Here is a 21,731-nt window from a genome sequence, read left to right as displayed (position 1 = left end):
TAGTCACTGTAAGGACATGTTAACATCAAATTTTTACATGTCCTACTTTTTAATACCATGCATCCTGCCTTGTGGGCCGAAAGGCCTACTTAGGGATGACTTATTAATATTTAACCGGGATGTTTTGACCAGTCAGAAGGATTTATTTTGACAGGTCGTATTGTTGTGTTTAAACTGCCACAGTCAGGCTACAATGAAGAACTGAAGCCATGTTTTACACTGGCAATGTAGTAGATGGCGCAATCAGTGCTGCAGTGTACTAATGACATGTAACATACAGGCTCCAGGTTCATGTTTTACCATATTCTAGGGTCTTATAGGTAGGGTAAATATGCACACTAGGAATATGCCAATTCGACCACATTTAAAGAGTGGTGCACAGACACTTTACTACTGGTTAATAGGGTTAAAGTGCATAGAGTTCTAAAACCAACAAAACTATCTGGGGTGACCATTCAGAAAAGGTGGATTTCTTGCAGACATGCTGCTACAAAAATAAACTCATGAAAGAGCAAGACTATTGCCATTCACAAGATACACAGCTTACTACAGCTCAAAGGTTACAAAAAGGTGTACATGTACTTCAATCCAGTTTTGAATTAAGCCTAGTACCAAACATGAAAACTCACAGGTAGTGCAACAGATTCCCATAGAAAACAATGGAGGCAGGGACTTAGAAATTCACCTAATGGAAAATAATGTTAAAATAATATAATGATTTCATCTTTTAAATCAAAAATGTATGCTGTTAAAATGCTAAATTAACTCATTTGATAAAAATATTAAATTATATTTGTTTCAAAAAATTACATTCATTAAACATTTAACTTTTAATTTATTTTTCTCAATAGTAATTAAAAATGTTAGCAATGTTTGACCACTCTAGTTAGTGGACGCCACATCTTTCTATCAGGAAACTGAAATGTATACAAGCTCTAGGCTCACTATTCAGTCTGGCCTAAAAAAATATGAAAAAAGCCTATTGCTCATCTATAGGAAATCTTCAAAAGTAAATTCATTCCAATTTTGACCTATGGAGAGGACATGTGGGGTATAAAGATGTTAGCCATATTAAGGTAGAGAAATACAGGGTATAAAACAGAGATTCTTGGGTATTGCTATGTGCAGCCCAAACTATGCCATACATCAAGAGTTGGGCTTGGAGAATCATATCAAACTAGCGCCACTGCTGCTATCCTCTTTGGTTTTGTGTAATGATCATGCCTCACTCAACAAAGATATAATGAAAGACTGTTTATCATGTCATCTGGGAAATAAGATTTCCTGGCTCCGTTTTCTAAGGATTGTCACTTTTAATCTAGGTAGATAATCTATTTTTAATAAGCCTGCATGGTTATGAAAAAACAATACACTTTGGCTGATAAAGAACTTTATGAATTCAATTGGTAATGATAGAGAAAGTGTTGGGTTATATTTACAGGGTAAGGAGTGCTCTTCACAGTACACTGGGAGATAAACTGTCAGAGCCCCCAGAGGTGATGCCATTTACTCTTGTGTTAAAAGCGATGCATTGGGGCTAGAGGACCTCCCCCCACCACTGCTCAATGGTCCCGTGATATGTTATATTGCAATACGCAAACCGAATTGTACAGCAAACTGCTCCTTTCACGGAACCGCCCTAAGAATTTTGGAGTCTATATCAAGAATACTTGCCTAATAAGACATAGTTGGTTTTTGCGAAGCTCTTTTCCCCTCTTCCTGGCTGTCCCTGGTGGGCATAGTTCCTGGGTTACGGCTTGGGGATTAGCATCAAAGGGCAGTCATGATGGCTCCCTTGGCGGCCCAGCCCACTCTCATTGTTCCCCCAAAATGTGTACACTGAACTCAATAATGATGGAGATTGTCTTTCAGTATTGATCATCACTTTTTATTGTTAATCCCATCGACACTGTACACTCTGCACGGATCATGTATGTATGTTAACTGTGATTGTTCTGTTTTTTTTCCCTTTATTCTAAATCGAGATCTTTTGTAATGTTTTATTTATTTGCAAAATGTAATAAAGAAATTAATAAAAGAAAAAAGGGTTGGATTATTGGAGCCTTCTATACAAGAGTATGGTCTTATCCAGGCTTCTGCAGACTTGGATCTGGTACCACTTTAGTGGGAGTGGATGCTTTAGACTAGGTTCAGATTGGGCTCCATTAGACGGCAACTCTGTTATCCTCTGTTTCGATGTGATACTATAGGAATATGTAGATGCCCTTGTGAGGAATCCTCTTTTCAGACCCTGCTACACTGTTTATTTTTCTGTAAATGTTAACAGCCATTGTCACCCAAATTGTGACTCTGAGTCTTTATGAGATTACAATTTAGGATATGCTGGTCTCTGTTGATTTTGGTGGAAAAACTCAACTTTTCTACGGTCTGCTTGACATTAGGTTTATTCTTAAAATCTGCTATCCGGTATTGTAATGTCTTATCCTTCTAAGCTTTTGGGATGATTTTACTCTTAGGAGTGTCTGTGATTTAACTCTGAGATGTTATTCAGTGTAACGCCTGTTGTAACAGTGCTTTAATGTTTTTGTTTCTTTAATTAATTTTCTTATAGAGAATAAATCCCCTCTTTACTTCTCGATAAGGATAAAATCGCTTCCCCTGCAATGTCTACTCTGGACATTGCGACAGACTTTTCCCCTTCCTCCGCACCAACAAGCGTAAGAAACATCTCACCTGTAACAACTAGGGGTCAAAAAGCTGCCACAAGCCGTAACACTGGCGAGGAGCCACCATCTAGGAAAAGGAAGGGCAGGGGCACACAGAGACAAAGTCAAAAAGCAAATACCCAAAAAGCCACTAGACCAAAAATTAGAAATATTGATAAAGGTTCCATTAATGGGACCCTTTCAACACGACTGCCACCCCCATTAGCCAGCTCTCTACCTCCTGTACAGGAGGATGTGTTTTGGAAACTGCTTGAGGCAATGGTAACTGCATTAATAGATTCTCTGGCCCACAAACTAGCCTCAATCGAGGACAGGCTGACTAAATTGGAGGGGACGTCATTGATACTACATTAGGAGGTCACAACATAGACGGAGGGGGGAATGTTACACTTAGTAGGGGTACCAGGGGAAACAGCTTAGCAGCTTCTAACACGGCAGTTGTATTTTCCAGCTTGCACGCTAACATGACTGGGGTACAAGCTCAGACCCAACCCCCAACGCTAAGAGCTTCCCCCAATACCTTAGATTAGTCAAGGCAATTATTGAAATCTGAAGGCCCACACCTGGGGAATAGTATGAGCCCTACACCCCTGAATGTCTTACACAGAGCGGCAGGAGGTTCCACAGATGTACCAAGGATAAACAGACCTGAACATATACTTAGTGACCATCAGGGTTTTCATAGGGATAGAAATCTTAATCTACACCTTCCCCTAGAAGCTACCGCATATACGGTAGTACTGGCAAATGTACCGCCTCTTCCACCCAACATCGTTGAGCATTGGTCAGCTCTAAGGAACAAGTCACTCCACATGCTGTCCGTTAGGACCGGGCTGACTAATGTTCTCTTCTTTGAGTTTGAGATGGCGCGCAGAATACCATGGGTGAGCAACTCGAGCAAGACTCTAGCAGGTGACTGTGTGGTCATAACTTTTAGATCTCCCAGACTAGTTCAGTCCATTATTGATACGGCAGGGAACCAGTTTATCTCCTCCCAGGGGTACTACTATCAACCTCCTCGACCCATGAGACTTTACTCCATTGGTGAACCGACCATAAGAAGCGAGTGGCCTAGACACAATGTCCCATTGAGCAACCGTTATGCCATCCTTGGTTCCATACAAGATCAAGATTGACTGGCTCCCTTTTTAAGATCTTCTTTATACACCGAGGAGGTTGCAAATAGACATCATAGTACCAATAGCCATCGCAGTACCAAGGGATTTAATAATAAAAACAGGATCTCTCTGGTTCAACCAACTCCCCCTACTATGGAGACTCAGGTTACAGCTAGTACAAGTGCAACCTTGACGACTCTTAATGATCCTATTGTTGATATTAATCCAGTTGGATCAACACCTATCCATGAAAGTAGACTAATTAGTCCAGCTGGTTCATCAATCATCTACCCTGAAGTAGAGGGAACTTTATGTGATATAGTCTCCTGGAACTTTGCCGGGTTACTGTCCAAATTGACGAACCCCCTATTTGGGGATTTCGTATCGAGTCACTATATCATGTGTTTTCAAGAAACATGGGCAAAGGAGCTAATACATATTAACGGTTTCAAAACATTCCACACCCCAGCCACAGAAGGCAGGAGCGGAAGAGCAAAAGGGGGACTTGGAACTTACATATCCAACACTCTAGCAGTGAAGAAGATAGAGTTGCTGAGCGATGAGCCTTACTACCAATTTGTCCTTATCCATGTTAAGGCAAACCACAAGATTCTAATGATACATTTTTATAATAATATCCCCCTAGATAAAGTACACAGCACCCTAACACTATTACTTAACAGCCTGCATGCCCTGTTGGGTAATACACACACGGACATGATGGTGATAATGGCAGGGGATTTCAATTGTAGCCTATGTCAAAGCAAGGATGGAAAGACATGTGGCATTTTACCTAAAGGGGGCACTAGCAACACTCATTTCCACCACTCTGCACTGGGGGACTTGTACAATAACTTGATTTTTAGCATGACTTTGAGCTTTGCTAATGAATTAACAAATAAAATTGTACCTATGCCCTGTACTTACAATGGAAGGGGCTGTCATTCGACGATTGATTATATTCTGGTATCAAACAGCCATGCCCATAGATTAAATTCTTTTTATGTGGATGAAATTCTATTGAGTGACCACTTCTCATTCTGCCTTTCAGTACAAATTCTTAGTAGTGGGGCGGAGCTTGCTGGCGTCCATGAAAGACGTGTGAGAGCTGAGCTCCTCGCCTAAGCCCCTTTAATATTCGTCAAAGAGATCCTTTTTGGCGCCTCACTGACCCTAGCGGGGGCAGATTTTGCTTCTACGATCCCTGGGGCTACTGGGGGCACCTTTCCTGATCGAAATCGGTGGTGGCATCGATCAACAGGCCGGCGGAGTTTGGCGTGGCGGACCGGGCCGCAATCCGCGGACTATCCTTGGAAGCTGCACGCCCTACGTAACGCTACGTGCGGCGTGAGGTTGCTGTGTGGCCCCGGTCTGCCGGACTGCTTTCTATCCTGTGCTGATTCTGGACTGGTCCGCACCAGTGCTTGCTCACTGTCGCCCTTCTACCTCGTGTGTGTCTGCTGCGACTCATCGGCGGAGGCCTGGGGCGCTCCGGAGTGACCTGAGAACCAGACGGCGGGAAACTGCACCCTACGACTGCCGGTTGGCGAGCGCCACCGCTACTCTGATCTGCCTGGGGACTGGAAGGACACTGGTACCGGGACGTGTGCTTTGGAGTGTACTGGCGCTTCTCGACACCCAGCGGTGTGACCTGCAACGTGGCGTGAGTCTGGAGGTTGGGATTCTCCCCCTGGACTAGTCTGTACCACGCGGCCCGCGGCCGCCATTTTTGATCTCCATTCTTTGCTACGCACCGGACTGCTTCGCGGAGTTCGCCTCCCCGGCGCCCCCCCTACATTGGGCCGCCTCTTGCTCTTTGCTTAATCCACATACTGTGAGCTCTGCCATGGGTAAGGGCGACAGAAATCAGCCGAAGCTCACGTTCAAACAACGGAGGCCAAGGGGCGCGGAGGGTGCTCCTCCGGAAACCTCGTCGCAGGCAGCTGAAGGCTCGCTCTGTGCGGACATTCGCGAAATGCTCTGTACCATGGAGAAAGGTCTGCAGGAGAGTATGTCAGCGATTGGCTCGAAAATTGACGCCTTATCATTCCGTATGGACCGGATGCCCGAGAGGGTGGACAAACATGCGGAGAGGTTGGACATGGCGGAGCGTAGGCTGACGGAGGCGGAGGAGGCCCAAACGGAGTGGGATAAGGACCGTAAGCAATTCGGCCGACTCCTCCAGGTCATACAGGACAAAACGGAGGATCTGGAGGCGCGTTCACGGCGCTCCAACGTCCGCATCACGGGGGTGGCGGAATCCACCAACACTGGAAAGATGGAACTGTTCGTCGAGAAGTTGCTTCACAAGCTGCTGGGGGAGGACGTCTTCTCCCCCATGTTTATCGTTGAGAGGGCCCATCGCACTCTTGGTCCCAAGCCGCAGCCCGGCCTCCCTCCGAGGCCAATCATTGCCAAACTTTTGAACTACAGGGACCGCGACCTGGCTCTACGGCTGGCGAGGGAGAAGGGGGAATTACAGTTTGAAGGCATGAACATTTCCCTCCATCCTGACTTCACGGCGAGGGTGCAAGAGGAACGGAAACGCTTCGCCCCCTATAAGAAACAGATGAGAGACATGGGGCTGGACTATGCCATGTTGTACCCGGCGAAACTCCGGATCAATAAACAGGGTCACTCGCACTTTTTCACCGACCCGGCGGACCTGAAAAAATCGCTTAAGGAATGGGCCAAGGAACAGCGCAACAGCCCGAAGGGTCAGCGTACGGAAGAGGAGGAAGCTGTATCTTTGGAGGGTCAGGGCTGATCTGTCCCTCGCCGTGGAGCCAGGTTTGTCTACTTCATCGCGAATGTATGTATTGCTTTACAGAACTCGATGTGCCTCTTCTTTGCCTTCAAATTTTTTGAACCTTAATTGACTGGCCCGGTGTGGTGCCACTGAGCGGGGCTCGGACTTTTATTGCTGTACTTCTGTTTTCGGGGGATGCTCCCTGTAGAACGTTGGGACTGATTATTCACCACTCTGCTTGCTCTTCTGCTGGAACTTAGGTGGGGTGCCGAACGCAATGGGGGTGGGGCGGGGAGTGGCGACTGTGTCTGGTCCTTGTTAGAGCGTATTATAGTCTAGCTAGAACCTCTGCCCCTGCGCTTTCGGCTTCTTGACCCTCTAGGGGGTCTTGGGTTTGTAGTGGGTTGTTCCGGGTGGGTTCGGGGTGGGTAGTGCCATGCTCTGTCTGACCGGGTTGGGGTTGGTCGGCTGTGGGTGGGTGATTGGTGGCTGTGTTCTTGTGCTGTTGCTGACACGCTGTTTGGGGTTCCGGGTTTGTTGGGTGGGGGGTTTGTTTTTGCCGACTACTGCACTGTGTCTGATGCTTTATCTGCTCTGCAAAATTTTTCTTTCTAATCTGCTATGTCGACCACTGAATCACTAGGTACGGAGAGTGCCCTAGGCTCTCTGCGATTGCTAACCTGGAACGTAAGAGGGCTTAACGATTTCCGCAAACTCAGGAAGGTCTTAGCGTACTTGCAACGTCATCGTATTGACCTTGATTTACTGCAGGAAACACACCTGCCGCTTTCCAGCCCTATGTTGCAGATGAGGGGCCTTGCCCCGCTTGTGTTGCTGCGGGGTTCACTACGCATGGTAGGGGGGTGCTCACCTGGGCTAATCCCAAATCCCAATTGTCACTGACTCGGGTGGCGGTAGACCCGGAAGGGAGATATGTGGTCGCACGCTGTGTTGGGAAGGATCATGATCTCTTGCTGGTGAATGTGTATGGCCCCAACTACGACTCCCCAGATTTCTATTCTTCGCTAGCTGACAGCTGCAGGCAGTTTGTGGGCTCTAGAATGCTGTGGGGGGGGGACTTTAACTTGGTGCTGAACCCAGACCTTGACAGATCTGCGGGCCCCCCTAGGTCCCCTGCGGCTTCCGCGTTGCTCCTGTTGTCGGAATGTGTGAAACTTGATTTGCTTGATGTGTGGCGTCATAGACACTCGGGGCGAGGTGGGTTCACTCACTACTCGGCCTACCATAACATTCATACACGCATAGATTACTGGTTTGTTTCCCGCTCCTTGCTAGATACGGTTAAGGGTTGTACGGTCCTGCCACGCACGCTGTCTGATCACTCGCCCTTACTCTTATTGCTGGTGGCTCCTCCTAGGAGGATTCCCCCATTCACGTGGAGGTTCCCCCCGTATTCCCTCCTAGATGAGGTTTTCAGAGGGGAACTTGCCGACGACATTGAGGCCTATTTCGCAACCAATGTGGGCTCGGTGGACAGCGTTCAAGTGCTTTGGGATGCATTTAAGGTTTACATCAGAGGGATGACTATGGCAAAGCACTCTGGGGTGCTCAAAGCTATCAGGCGCCGCCTGCAACTGCTTGAAACACAGCTCACTGACCTTGATCGTCAAGCGGTGGACTCGGGGGACACCGCTGACGCAGTCACGCTTAAGTCCTTGCTAGATGAATTTCAGGAGGAGGCGGATAGGGAAATTAAACATATGGGCAAATATGCGACGGCACGTGTGTATGGGGAACGGGAGCAGCCTGGTGCACTCCTGGCTAAACTTATGCGCAACAGCAGGCCCCCATTGGTTATCGAGGAGTTAGTGACAGCTACTAGGGAAGTGGTGACGGAGGAGCATGATATCCTGGCGGAATTTCACTCCTACTACACGGCACTCTACTCCTCGAGGGATGCACACCTCGAGGAAGAATTTGACGACTATTTAAGCTACATCCAAATGCCCTTCTTGGCCGACTGGCAGAGGGAGTTTCTTATGGCCCCAATCCAGAAGGAGGAGATAACGGAAGCGCTGGAGGGCATGAAATCTGGTAGCGCTCCAGGAGCGGATGGTCTCACGGTGGCTTTCTACAAGGCCTTTCAGGACAAACTTGTCCCGTACTTGATGCTCTTGTTTGATGACATTTGCCAGCAGGGCAGCATGTCGAAATCCATGAGAGAGGCGCTGCTTATTACCATCCCAAAGCCTGGTAAACCCCTTAATCAATGTGGCTCCTACCGACCGCTGTCGCTGATCAATGTGGACGCGAAACTGTATGCCAAGGTGCTTGCGACTCGTTTGGCGTTGCTGGTCCCGGACCTTGTTGCCCCGGAGCAGGCTGGGTTTGTTCCCTCGCGCAATCTCACTTATAACATCCGCACGGTACTAGGCACGATCCAACATGTCAAGCACGAAAACAAAGCTGTGGCCATCTTCTTAGACATGGAGAAGGCCTTTGATTCTGTTGAGTGGTCGTTTATGCTGAGGGTCCTTCGTAAGTTTGGCCTCGGTGAGCCGTTTCTACAAATGTTGGGAGCCCTATACTACAAACCTACCGCGAGGCTAAAGATAGGTAACCTAGTCACTGCTCCTATCGAGATTGGGAGGGGCACGCGTCAGGGTTGCCCCCTCTCTCCATTGCTGTACGCCATGGTGGCGGAACCCCTCGCCTGCGCTATACGAGAGTATCATCGGTTTGAAGGGATAAACTTTCCGACGTACCAGATTGGTATCTCAACATACGCGGATGACACTCTGCTATATGTCCGGGACCCGGAGACTAACCTCTCTGCGGTGCTGCGGGAAGTGGTGAGGTTCGGGGCCCTCTCGGGCCTTCGCGTCAACTGGAATAAGTCGGTGGCGTTGCCCCTGACGCCGGTGACGCTCCCTTTCAACTCGGAGTACCCGTTACAATGGACCACGGACTCTATCCGCTACTTGGGGATACGCATTCATACGGACCCGGAGGTCCTGATACGCGAGAATTATGGGGTCGCCTACTCCAAACTGGTGGATGATGTTGAAGTGTGGTCCAGGCTCCCGCTTTCTCTCATGGGCAGGATAGCACTCATGAAGATGGTAGTGCTCCCCAGGTTTCTTTTTCTATTTGTGAATATACCAGTGGTCCTTTCCAAAGCCTTTTTACGGCAACTTACCCAGACGCTTGTCCGCCTGGCGTGGGGGGGGGAAGCAGCCGCGGGTGCAGTGGCAAACGCTCACCCTTCCGTATGAACAGGGAGGCCTTGGGGCTCCAGACCTGGAGCGATACTATAGGATCGCTCAGGGTGCACATCTTCATACGTGGATTCATGGGGATCCGGGTATCCCTCATGTGAAACTGGAACGGCTCTTTGCAGACCCGATCCCGCTTCCGGCAACAGTGTGCTATCCGCCTGATCGGAGGGTCGGCAATCTGGACTCTATAGCTGCCAAGAATCATGCTTGGCATGCACTGGTTGGCTCCCGTGAGTGTGCGCTGCTGTATTCACCTTTGCTCCGTGTGGAATGGGCAGCCTGGTTGGCTCCACTGACGGAGAAGGGCGTCCTGAAGGCGCTACGTGACTTAGGTATTGTTACCATGGGAGATCTCTTCTCAAATGGCACCCTGAAGACGTTGCAGCAGGTCCTTCAATCCTGTCCTGGGGCAACGCTGCTCCATAGCTTTCAATATCACAGGGTTCGTAGAGCGGCCCTCGCCATGTTGGGCCCGGAACTGGCTGAACCGCCGGAAGTGCCGGAGCTCACATATGTAATCAAGACCCCCTCTTCTCGCAAACTGGTCACAGCTCTCAGGACACTGGGTGATAGACAACGGCAATATCCCCCCTCCAAAGCCCGGTTGGCCTGGCAAGCTGACCTCCAATCTCCCATCTCGGACGACATGTGGCGTTATTGCGCTACCAATACTAGGAAAATCTCGCTCAACGGTCGGCACCGTCTGGTGCATTTTAAATTCCTACAGCGTGTCTACTACACGCCCGAGAGGCTGCATAGGTATGGGCTGAGGGACTCGGCGGAATGTGAGCGCTGCCACTTTCACACGGCAGATTTTCTCCACATGGCCTGGACTTGTCCTGACATACATAAGTACTGGGTGGAGGTCTTTGCGGACCTCAGCGCTATTCTTGGAGAGGTGATTTTGCCCAGTCCGGCGCTCGCCTTGCTCGGTTTTTCAAAGCCGCTTCCTGTGGCAGTGAGGCGGCTTGCGGACATGGCATTATTGACAGCAAAGCATCTGATAGCACTGTGTTGGATGCGGGGGCCAGTTCCCACTAAGAAACGATGGGAAACAGACTTGCTTTACTGTTGCACGCAATCGGAGGTGTACAGTGAACTCCAACCTCCGAAGAGTCGGCCCAAAAACTTCTGGGGGTTGTTTAGGGCATTTCAGAGTGCGAAAGAGGATGGTGAGTCGGATCCAGAGGGTGAGGAGCTGGATGTGCTGCAGGAGGAAGGGGCTGCGTCAGCTGTGGATGAGGAGTGTGGCAAATGAGGGCCTCAGCGTTGTGAAAGAGTGGTGAATTGTGCCTGGTTTTCGAGGTGTGTTGTGTTGGAGGGTTGCTTGGGACGGCTGTCCTAGCTGTCGATAGCCGCTATCCCCTCCCCTGAGCTTTATCTCGCCCTGGTGGGCATGTGATTGACACCCTTGGCCCTATTGAGGGGTTCGTGGTAGTGGAGCAGGGTGGGAGCGGGAGTGTGGACATGGGTTTGGGTAGTCTGGCTTGTTCTTTTTTCGGGGTGGGTGGGCTTGTTTCTGCCTGGGGGTTTTGATTCCCTTTATACACCTTTCCTTGGATCCCCGATGGAGAAAACTCCGACTCTGGGTTTATACGCAGTTCTTACCGGGTGTCTACACCGATCCTGCCAGCCTGGCACGCCATACTGCGCCTGGGACTGATATTGGTGGCGATGCGGGGTGTGCTTTCTTTCTCTATGTTGTGATCACTCATCGGCTGCTCCTATGAACTGAAGCCACTGCACACTTCTTCCACACCTACAGTTACGCCGCCAGGCCCCCGGGCTGTTGGTCTTCACGGCTGTGTATTTTACCTTTACACAGGGACTGGAGAGTGACCCTTTGATGCCGCGGGCCTCCGGGTTGTAGGCGATGTCGGCTGTGTATGTAAATTGAGGGTGTAATAAAGTATAAATTTAATAAAAAACAAATTCTTAGTAGTGGGCTGCATAGGCAAGATGCAATCGAACGGGCCCCCTTTGACATTGTTATTGATGAGACAAATGGATATAGTCTCCGCTGGTCGATGGTGAACCCCGTAGAGATCACCAAAAAACTGATAAACAAAGGTAGACTGGCATTTAAGACCTGTCTGAGTGAGGCGGTTACCCCGTTAGTATTATTTCCTCCTTCTAGGCTATTTCAACGGCCGTTAGAGAGTTGCTGTCTGTCAGGGAGAAGAATAAAAGAAAACCTGCCGGCTGGTTTAATTCGAAGTGCCCAAGGGCATATTCTAAACTAAAACAGGAACTGCACAAACTCCCCAAAAATGCTGCAGAAGTAGGAAGGGCGAGAGCAGAATATAGAGCAGCCTTTAAGGAAAGGAAAACAACATTAAGAAATGAATTGTGGGAATCGCTCCATGAAGCCTCCAAAAGGGGTGATAGTCTGGCATTCTAGAGGGTTGTAAAAACTCCTTTCCTGAATTCCGGAGAAGGGCCTTCAATAGAAGCTGCTATATGTGAGAGGCAGTGGACTGAGCACTTCTCTGGAGCATACAATTTAGCCTCCAAACAAGCTACCCATAGTGGAAACCCTCATATGGTAACCACCTGTTTCCCCACGACTAAGTATATCGACCTCCGGTTTACACTGGAAGAGGTGACACATGCGCTTGCTGCGAGCATGGGAGGGAAGGCCTCGGGACCTGATGGGGTTCTCATCGACCTTTTAACCAGTCCATGGAATTGTCATGGCACAATACCTCCGTGACAACTGTGCACCCTCCGGCCTCATTGTCAATAACGCACCACGATTATTCCTTGATGACAAGGAATTTCTAAAAGATTGGTCGATGATTGCCTGGAGATGCACAAGGGACTGGCTGGTCCTAATCATTAAAACTGCAAAAAGAGTAGCAGACAAGATACTTATCGAAATCCGAGTACTTGAGGGCCAGATAAAAACTACACTAAAAAGCGGCCTTTTTAAGAAAGGACAGGACGATAGTGATAAGAATAATAAAGACTTCAAAGATTCAATTCTTTTCACAAAATTAGAAAAATTTAAAAAAGACCTAGCCAGATTTTCTACTGAAAGAGTATACCCTTACACAAGCGAGTCTTACACAGCACCCACATTCAATCGAGGTGGTAAAAAAGGTGGCTCAACATATGGAACATCTAGCTCAGAAGGAGCATCTAGTGACTCAGACTCTTCAATCAACGGGTCAACAAACAACACTCCTAGAGGGCGTGGGAACCGCAGAAACTGGAGGGGTGGACAACATCCACAAAAATTCAACAGTTACCAACCATGGTGGCCGGCCAATCCCTGGATGTTTGGTCCGTCTTACCCCCAACAAATGGGTCCCTTTGGTCCCCCCCAAATGCAACAAGGCCCCGGAGCTTTTCCTTTTTTAGGGTTTGGCCCGAGACGAGGCAGGGGCAGAAGGAGACAAGGAACAACACCTCAAGTCCACTTGAACACCACGCCGCAGTCCACGATGGATCTTCGCAGCGGGAAGAAAGTCCCACAAGAAACCGCAGGGACGAGCAATCCGACGATCTCGTGATGAATCTCAGCTCATACACTCTATCTCCTAATGAGGAACGCCTCTTAAACAAAGGCCTTGGGTTTGTGGCCACCCAGAAAAGGGGATCCTTTCGTAGCACAGGTGGAATTAGCCAAAATATTCAGAAAAATAAGATTGCACTATTTTTTCTTGAAACCAGGAAATATGGAATCACCTGTTGTGGATAAGAACACCGGTCTAAAAAAGCCATCCACATTCAACCCACCAAGTGTCGGATTGCCCCCGAAGGTCTTAACTTTTGAAACAGCAGTAGAGAACGATATAAAACATCTCTACCAAACTGAAAACAGACCTTTCATGAATCTTTCAAGAGATGAGCAATCGGCTTTGCGCTCATTAGCATCCAACGAACACATCATCATTAAGCCAGCCGATAAGGGCGGGGCAATTGTGATTCTGGACACTGAGACATACAGGAACGAATGCCTGAGACAATTGAGCGATCGCAGATCTTACCTTCCCCTAACTGAAGATCCAACTGAGAGACTAAAAGTAAAAATAGGCAACTTAGTGGAAGAAGCGACCACTGAGGGTTGGATCACACCACAAGAAGGGCAATATCTCCTCACAAGCCATCCCACCATACCTTATTTCTACTGCCTACCGAAGGTCCACAAACCACAGAGACCTCCACCAGGGAGGTCTATCATTTCGGGAATTGGGTCAATATTAGAGCCACTGTCGACCTTTGTTGACCACTTTTTGAATCCCATGGTCAAAGCCATGCCCACGTACCTTCAGGACACGAAGGATGTTCTAAGACTCCTTCCAAGCATACAATTCAATACCAACACTGATATACTTGTATCGTTTGACGTCGAGTCACTTTACACTTCAATTCCGCAAACCGAAACACTGGAAGTTGTGGGGAGTCTATTGGATCAAAGTGACCATCAGTCCATTACGCCAACACGGTTCATCATGAGCCTTGCAGAAATCGCTATGAAAGAAAACTACTTTCGCTTCGAAGACACTACCTACCTACAAACATCTGGGACCAGCCTGGGTAGTGTCTTCGCGCCGAGCCTAGCGAATCTGTATGTTCATAACTTCGAACAACAGGAGGTCCTCACACCTGCCAACCCCTATCTATTATCGCTACATGTGTGGAAGCGATATATAGATGATATTCTGGTGGTATGGCGGGGGACAGAAGAAGATCTAATGTCCTTCCATGCATGGCTCAACACCAGAAACACATACTTGAGATTCACTATTGAATTCAGTCGAACAACGCTGGCTTTCCTGGACTTGAGAATCAATGCAACTTCCAATGGTCTGGAATCTGAACTCTACCGCAAACCTATGGCTCGAAATGCACTATTAAGATATGATAGTTGTCACCCTCGTGCCTTAAGAGACAACTTACCGTTTGACCAGTTTCTGAGAGTGCAGAGGAACTGCTCCAACAAAGAAGCTTTCAAGAGTCATTCACAAAATCTGGAAAAACAACTGAGTGTAAAAAACTATCCGAAGAAAATCATTCGCCAATCCAAAAAGAGGGCATCAAACAACAACAGGGAATCTCTGCTTGAGATACATCCACCTAAAGAAAAAAACAACCGTATCACCTTTGTCAATACTTTCAACACCAGATCCAACCAAGTCCAAAAGATTGTAAAAAAACATTGGTCGATCTTGAAAACTGGAGGCGATGATATCCCACTACCTCTTTTTGCCTTCAAAAGAGGACAAAACCTTAAGGACCATCTAGTCCCTTTAACAACTAACGTACCTTTCAGCCCTTACGATACATACCAAATACTGATCGCTGTGCGGAACATGTAGCGTTTCCCAAGGGTAATTTGTGGTGTTATTGTATTACATATACTTTATACATCACATCTCAGGCTAATTGGGCTCTAGCGCTAGTCATTCACTAGAACTACAATATTCCGCACCTAGAACTACAACTCCCGATACACAGAGTGATCACGTGATTCCAGTTGGTCATGTGACTCAGTCTTCAGAAACAATCGCATAAAACACAACGCGAGTCACACAACCGGTGCCCCCCCAGACAGCTTGGATGACTGTCGGGAGACACCGACGGATAGGTAAGCAATGCGCACGACTTGGTCGTGTTGAATACGTCTAAAAAAACGCCCAAAATACTAATCGATGTGGTATCACATTACGCGGTTGAGTGTCTACCATCGCAACACTAGGAGGTTTGTCTCCCTATACCGTACTTCTTAGACTTTGCCTTAACTCATGGGTACTCTACATGTATAACATCAAACACATGACATGTAGGCAATCTTTACACCTTTTTTTGAAGCGTAACTTAAGACCTACGATCTAAGTCTATATGATCGGCAAAGACACTGATTGTTCACAAATAATCCATAAATCATTCCATGGATGTCCTAATGAGCAATGATTGCCTCTTTTCTTTTTATTCAATCTCTTTATTTTAGAGCGGTGCTCCTCATACCTGAGCCGCAGCCAGGTGGGGTGAAGCTCCTCAACCATCATTTATGGGTGAGTGTTTGTAATGGAACTTGTTTTCCATGATGTATGGATCTGGTGCCGTATAACTCAGGTTTTATTTGATACAATCTCGTAAAAACCGCGGGAAAATGACATACTCATGTTCTCCCATTTTTGTTTGTCTCTGTTTTTCTCTGTGGATCCAATGTTTGATGCGGTGCGGTAACAGTACTTGGTTGAGTACACAACCTGGTCTTTGCAGGTGATATCTTTTAATAACTATTTTTCACGAAAAGCAGTAGTTTATGAAATATCTGGTCCTGAGGAATGCATGAAAAATCTTTTTCACCAAATGCAGAAACATGTCGACCACTACTGAGTGCGGATATTATTTCTAAACCCGCATTTGCACTTGTCTTTTAACCTTAGGGACTGGGAGACGCTAATAAATCTTTATTTCTACCCAGTTCACCTAATTTTATAAATCACTCACCTTTCACCCTTTCCACTTTACACTGCTTTTTCTCAGTCGCCACTAAATCATGTGATACTCTCCTCTCACATCTCCATTTCGGTAACGGTAACATCTGACCGGCCGTCTTGTTTTGTCTCCTGGGCAAGGAGATACCAAATGATGTAAAAGAGGGCAGTACAGTATGGCTTCTGATGGGAATTTTTCCAAACGTCCTTGAGCCCTGACTTGGCAAATTCTATATTTAAAAACGTGCATGGTGTGTTCCCATGGGTGTTATTTGTATTGCACTTATGTTGTGATCCCAGATGATTAACTCACTCTCTTGACTACTAGGTACCACTTGGTGTTTAGATATGCATGGTTAAGGCAGTCAGCAGTCTAGTTCCAGAGACCAGATGGGCAGGGAGAATTACAGGAAGGATCAGAAGAAGAGGAGGGAGAATTATAGGAAGAATCAGAAGGAAAGGAAGGACCGGTACTTGGCTTGGTAAGTAGGGCTTGGGGGGGGTTCGTTTTCAGGGCGGAGAGGGGTAGTTTGCAGTGGTGGTAGTTTTAGGGCTCAGGGTGGGAAGGCAGCTGCAGTTTTCAGGACTGGAGGTCATTTTAGGACTCAAGGTGAGGGGACGGAATTGTTTTCAGGAGTGAGGGGGTCATTTTCAGGGGGTAGTTTTAGGGCTCAGGGCGAGGAGGAAGGGGTTGCTTTCAAGGCTGGGGGCTGTTTTAAGACTCAGGTCAGGGGGCTGTGGGCGGGGTCATTTTTTGGCATGGGGCCATTTTAGTGTAGGGGGAAGATACGGGTATTGTTTTGGGCTTGGGGGCCATTTTAGGGATCAGGGCAGTGGGCTGGGGTTGGGATCTATATATGTAATCCGGAAGCAGATGCCACAAGTGCATTTTGCCAGGGGGACTAACGTATTCCAATTCTTGTACTGTTTGAATTGACAAAGTTTGGACCATTCTAATGCAAGTAGGAACTGGTCATGTACATCTATAAGTGAGAGCCCTGAAGAAGTCCTTGTTGGACAAAACGCGTTGGCTACTATGTTTATCATTCAATGGTGCACTGTTTATAAGAAGAAAATCAATAAAGAACAACTGAACAAAGAAACTCTCCTCATATGTATTAATTATATGCTGAGTGCCAATGCACCATGAACATTGCTGTTGTGATTAGATCGAAAACGTATGCAGAACTTTAAATGCTTCTTACTTGACACAACCACAAATTGTGAGTGCTGAACCATTGATAATCAATTTGTTTTGGAAGTTGTTTTCCATTTGAAGTATAGAGGGGCAGTGCTTCAGGTTCATTGCACCATAGAAAATATTTATATTCTGGCCAATATTTTTGTTGGCACGTCCAGTCTTTTCATTCCTTCAACCCCTCCCTTTTCTTGCTACCCATATATAGATTACAGTGCTATCCATGCCGAGCTGTAAAATGGCCAAAACCTTTTACCACTCCAGGCACAGTATTACCCAGAGTTCTCTGCTTCTTTTTTGCATAATTTATGCTTCACTCTATGCCTGAAAGGGTTTTGTTTTGACTTATACTTGGTGCTCCCTTGTGTCTGGACAAAGCTATACCTCTGTGAAGAGCTGTAATGAGAGCGAAACATGTGGCAGGGGTTGCTTTTAATAATTTCAGGTTGGCTTGGATGGTATTTTACCAATCCAAAGCTGCAGTACTGTGCCTGGAGTGGTAAAAGGCTTTGGCCATATTACACATCGGCATGGAGAGCACTGTGCTAATCCTATAGTTAAAGACTTTGCTGTAGAAATGGCAAAATACTTTGTCCCTTTCTGTCTCAGCTTGGATGGATCTGTACTAATCCTACACTTAAAGACTTATATATATATATATATTTATATTTATGTATTGGGGTTAAACTTCACTTACCTGGTAAGTTTGTACCACACATATGCACATACCTTAACAATGCATATTTTTTGTGAAGGCATGCGTGGTTAAGACTGTGTTAAAACGGCATGTATGGTAATGTCATGCGTGGTTCCGTCATACAACCTTGCCAAGATAAACAACAGGGCAGACAATGAAACTCCTGCCTCGTGCCCCTGGCTACAGTAAAAGCTTGTGAGATTATCCCATTGGCCCAGATTCTCGCCACTGGTTTCACATATAACATATGAGTTTGAGGAATGATGTTGCTATCCCATACCTCACAAGTGTAGCCCTCAAAAAAGGTCTCTCCAAACAATTGAAAATTCTCTGTGCCCCCAAAAGGACCACAGCAGCTTCCTGCTTTGGATTTATCTGATGTATAGTGGAAAACACCACCTGCAGACTGATTGAAGTGGATCTATGTGCTGTGAAACCTGATTGAACAGGAAATGCCAACATCTCCAGCAATGGAGACAGCCTGTTTGTCAATATCTTTGCAAAACCTTATTGTGACTTTCAAGGCTTACAAGAGGCAGGGTGCAGTCGGAAGCACACCAGCTGTAGTCCTTGCCAGGCTTTAGTAAGAGTGCTATAATGGCTTCATGCATCGAGGGTGCAAGGGTCCCCTCCTTGAGCTCCTCCTCATAAACCTTAAGAAACAAGAGGCCAGGGAATGTTTAAAAGTCTAATTAAAATTTGCCCAGGAGTCCTTCGCAGCCTGTTGCCTTTGGGCCTGGTAGCCCATTTACAGCTGCACTAATCTTGTTCAATGTTATAGGCTCTCTAATAAAGAGGGTGTAGCAGTTATCTAGCTACACCAGCCCCCCTCATCCAAATAGTCCCTTATACCATCTGCCTGTTCAGTGTGACAGAATGTGTACAGAAGCTGATAATAAGAGACCAGTTTCTCCACTATGTCTTCACAAGATGATACATGCGCCAAATTCCGTAGTGAACTGTAGTATCTGACTATACTGGTACTTCAAGAACCAGGCCAAGGTTTTACTTGGTCTCTCCCCCTCACCGTTACATCTGACTGGGGCACATTTGTCCATAAATGCCACCTCCCTGTCCACTAGGTCTCGATACTTGTGTAACAGAGAATGCTCCTCTCGGAGGAATTGTACGTGGAGCATCACTTTCACCTCCCTTTATAATTTTTTAAGGTTCCCCTCCAGGCTTGAGAGTTGTTTGCATATAGATGCGCGATTACTGGAATGTTCGCTAATCTTTATGCTCCTAATGTAGTCCTTAAACTTATTTATGAGATGCATGTGCTGACAGAACGTGACTTTTTCTTAGGCTCCAGAGGCAGAACCCTCCCAACCATATCCATGAGGCCACGCAAAGCTACTTTGCATGGCTTTGAATGGTCTCATAGATATGGATTAGGCAAGGCAGTGCAAGTCATTGTGATGCCTTATTTTGTGCCAGAGAGGAGCTCCATGGGTGTTGCGGTGGGTGTTCCCACACAACACCCATGGGTTTTGACACTGCTCTTGATTTACTGAATAACACAAACCTGAGGAAACTCCAAAACCTTATTCCTACCCAGAAAAGGCATACCAATGAGAAATATTTGTATTTTTCCTATTGTTTTCTTCTTTCCATGTGGCAGACGTAGATAAACAAAAACACCTCTCATGATTGTTTTTGTGCAAGAAGGTGCACCTTTGTGCACAAAAACAATCCTGCATGCAAAGCAGATACCCTTGCACCATGGCACAAGGGTGCCTGCGTTGGCGCTAGACTGCCAATTGTGCTCCAGCTCATTGGGAGAGGACATAAATACACCATATTGGATACATTTGGTGCATTCCTGCCCTTTCACAATGGCGTAGGGTAGCTTTGCAAGAAGACTTGCGGTGCTGCCCTACACCAATTCCCCATAAATAAGCCCATGTATTTCTATGGTACCCACTGAGCTCTCATTCAGCTGAAAATATTAATCTATAGTCTTCCAAAGTTCATCCTTAAAGACATGTTACAGGTGAGCCTTCAGGGGAACCTACAATCTGGAAACCGTGCTGCAGGGGGAAGACAGACTGAATAAGGGAGAGGGATCTGAGGTACCCGGAAACCGGAATTCAACATCTTCCACCCACGAATTTGCTGCTCATGTCTCAAGCCAGTAATCTCTATGTAAATGTGTGTGTCTTGTAAAGCGCGCTGCTACCCGTAGGCGTCGTGGTGCTATAGACCGCTGGGGAACCCGTCCTGGCTTTCTCTGTGAGATGTTCCCTCCTGGGTATCTCCAAGGTGAAACCAGGCATCCCCGGCATTTGTGGTGGACCGTTGTGGAGATAAGGCAAGCTAATGCCCAGAGTTGCCGAGTGTGATCCCTGGTTAGATTAGGCACCGAGGCGAGAATTATCGAGTCCGCTGACCCTGGTTCATGACCCTGCCGTGTCAGGAGTTGAACCCTGGTCCCGGGCCATCGTCTGCTTCCGGGTTTGCCGTATCTACCCAGTGAGCCACACCACTCTATAGCACAACGATTTGCAAAAGGAAGACTAGAAGGAGTTCTTCACACCTATAGGTGGCACCATCTGCACACATCCACCAGGCCAAACATAAACACTATTTGATTCAAGATCATTGTGGATTGTAATGCATTTGTATCAGCCCCCAATAGACCTATCAAGGGCAAGGTGGAGCACTAAATTGAAATCTGCACCCAAATCAAAGACCCCACTTCTGAATTTCTTAACAGGATGTCTATTCTTCAAAAGAAGTCAGTATCACCGATATTGGGTGCATGCACGTTAACCAGCAATGTTTTCTTATTGTGAAGTAGTCTTGTCAGTAAAATGTAGCACCCCTCTCGATCTATGCATTGGTTAAGCAAGTGGAAGCCAACAGGTCTGTTTTTCAAAATGTAAATCCCCTGTAGAATAGGTTCTACATGAGGAGAAATGTCTGTTCAGACCATATTTCCTAGCTAGAAGAGGGGCATTAGGGAGGAGAGATGAGTTTCCTGAAATGAAAGGTCTATTCTGTGTTTGTACTCCATGAGCCTTCTGGCTTTCTGTGGGCTATTCGATCCCATCTTGTCTAACACTACTTCAGTTATGCGTCCACCAACTACACCATGGAATTGCACTCTGCACTGCAAAAGAAAAGATGGCAGAACAACTTACCCCGTGCCCTCCCCATCGGATGCCCCAACTTCCAGTGCCATGGATCCCACCCTAAGTAGTGAAAAACCTTTTTGATATTCTTGCCCCAGGGCATAGTGTAACTGCAGCCAACTCCACATATGTGCCAGTATACCACATTTCTGGGTGCTGGAGGGGGAGGAGGGATGTATGACTAAACAACTACCTCAGAATTCACGAGTACCTGAACCACGCAGGCTAAACATCAACCAAACCGGAACCACTAAATATTTTACCACGCCCTGCCGAACCATGAAAACTATGCACTTTACATATAAAACTACTCTTTACTAACCCAAACCTCCCACCCCCTAAGAACTAACTCTAACCCCTCCAACCCCTAAAAACGAACTCAATCCCCTCCTTCCCCCTAAAAACTCACACAAACCCTACCAAATCCCTAAAAACTAACTTGAACACCCACCCCCTAAAA

The sequence above is a fragment of the Lissotriton vulgaris genome, chromosome 7 (genome assembly GCF_964263255.1).
Source record: "Lissotriton vulgaris chromosome 7, aLisVul1.2, whole genome shotgun sequence".
Lineage (NCBI taxonomy): Eukaryota > Metazoa > Chordata > Amphibia > Caudata > Salamandridae > Lissotriton > Lissotriton vulgaris.
The sequence above is the reverse complement of the archived record's forward strand: the minus strand, read 5'-3'. Positions refer to the sequence as shown.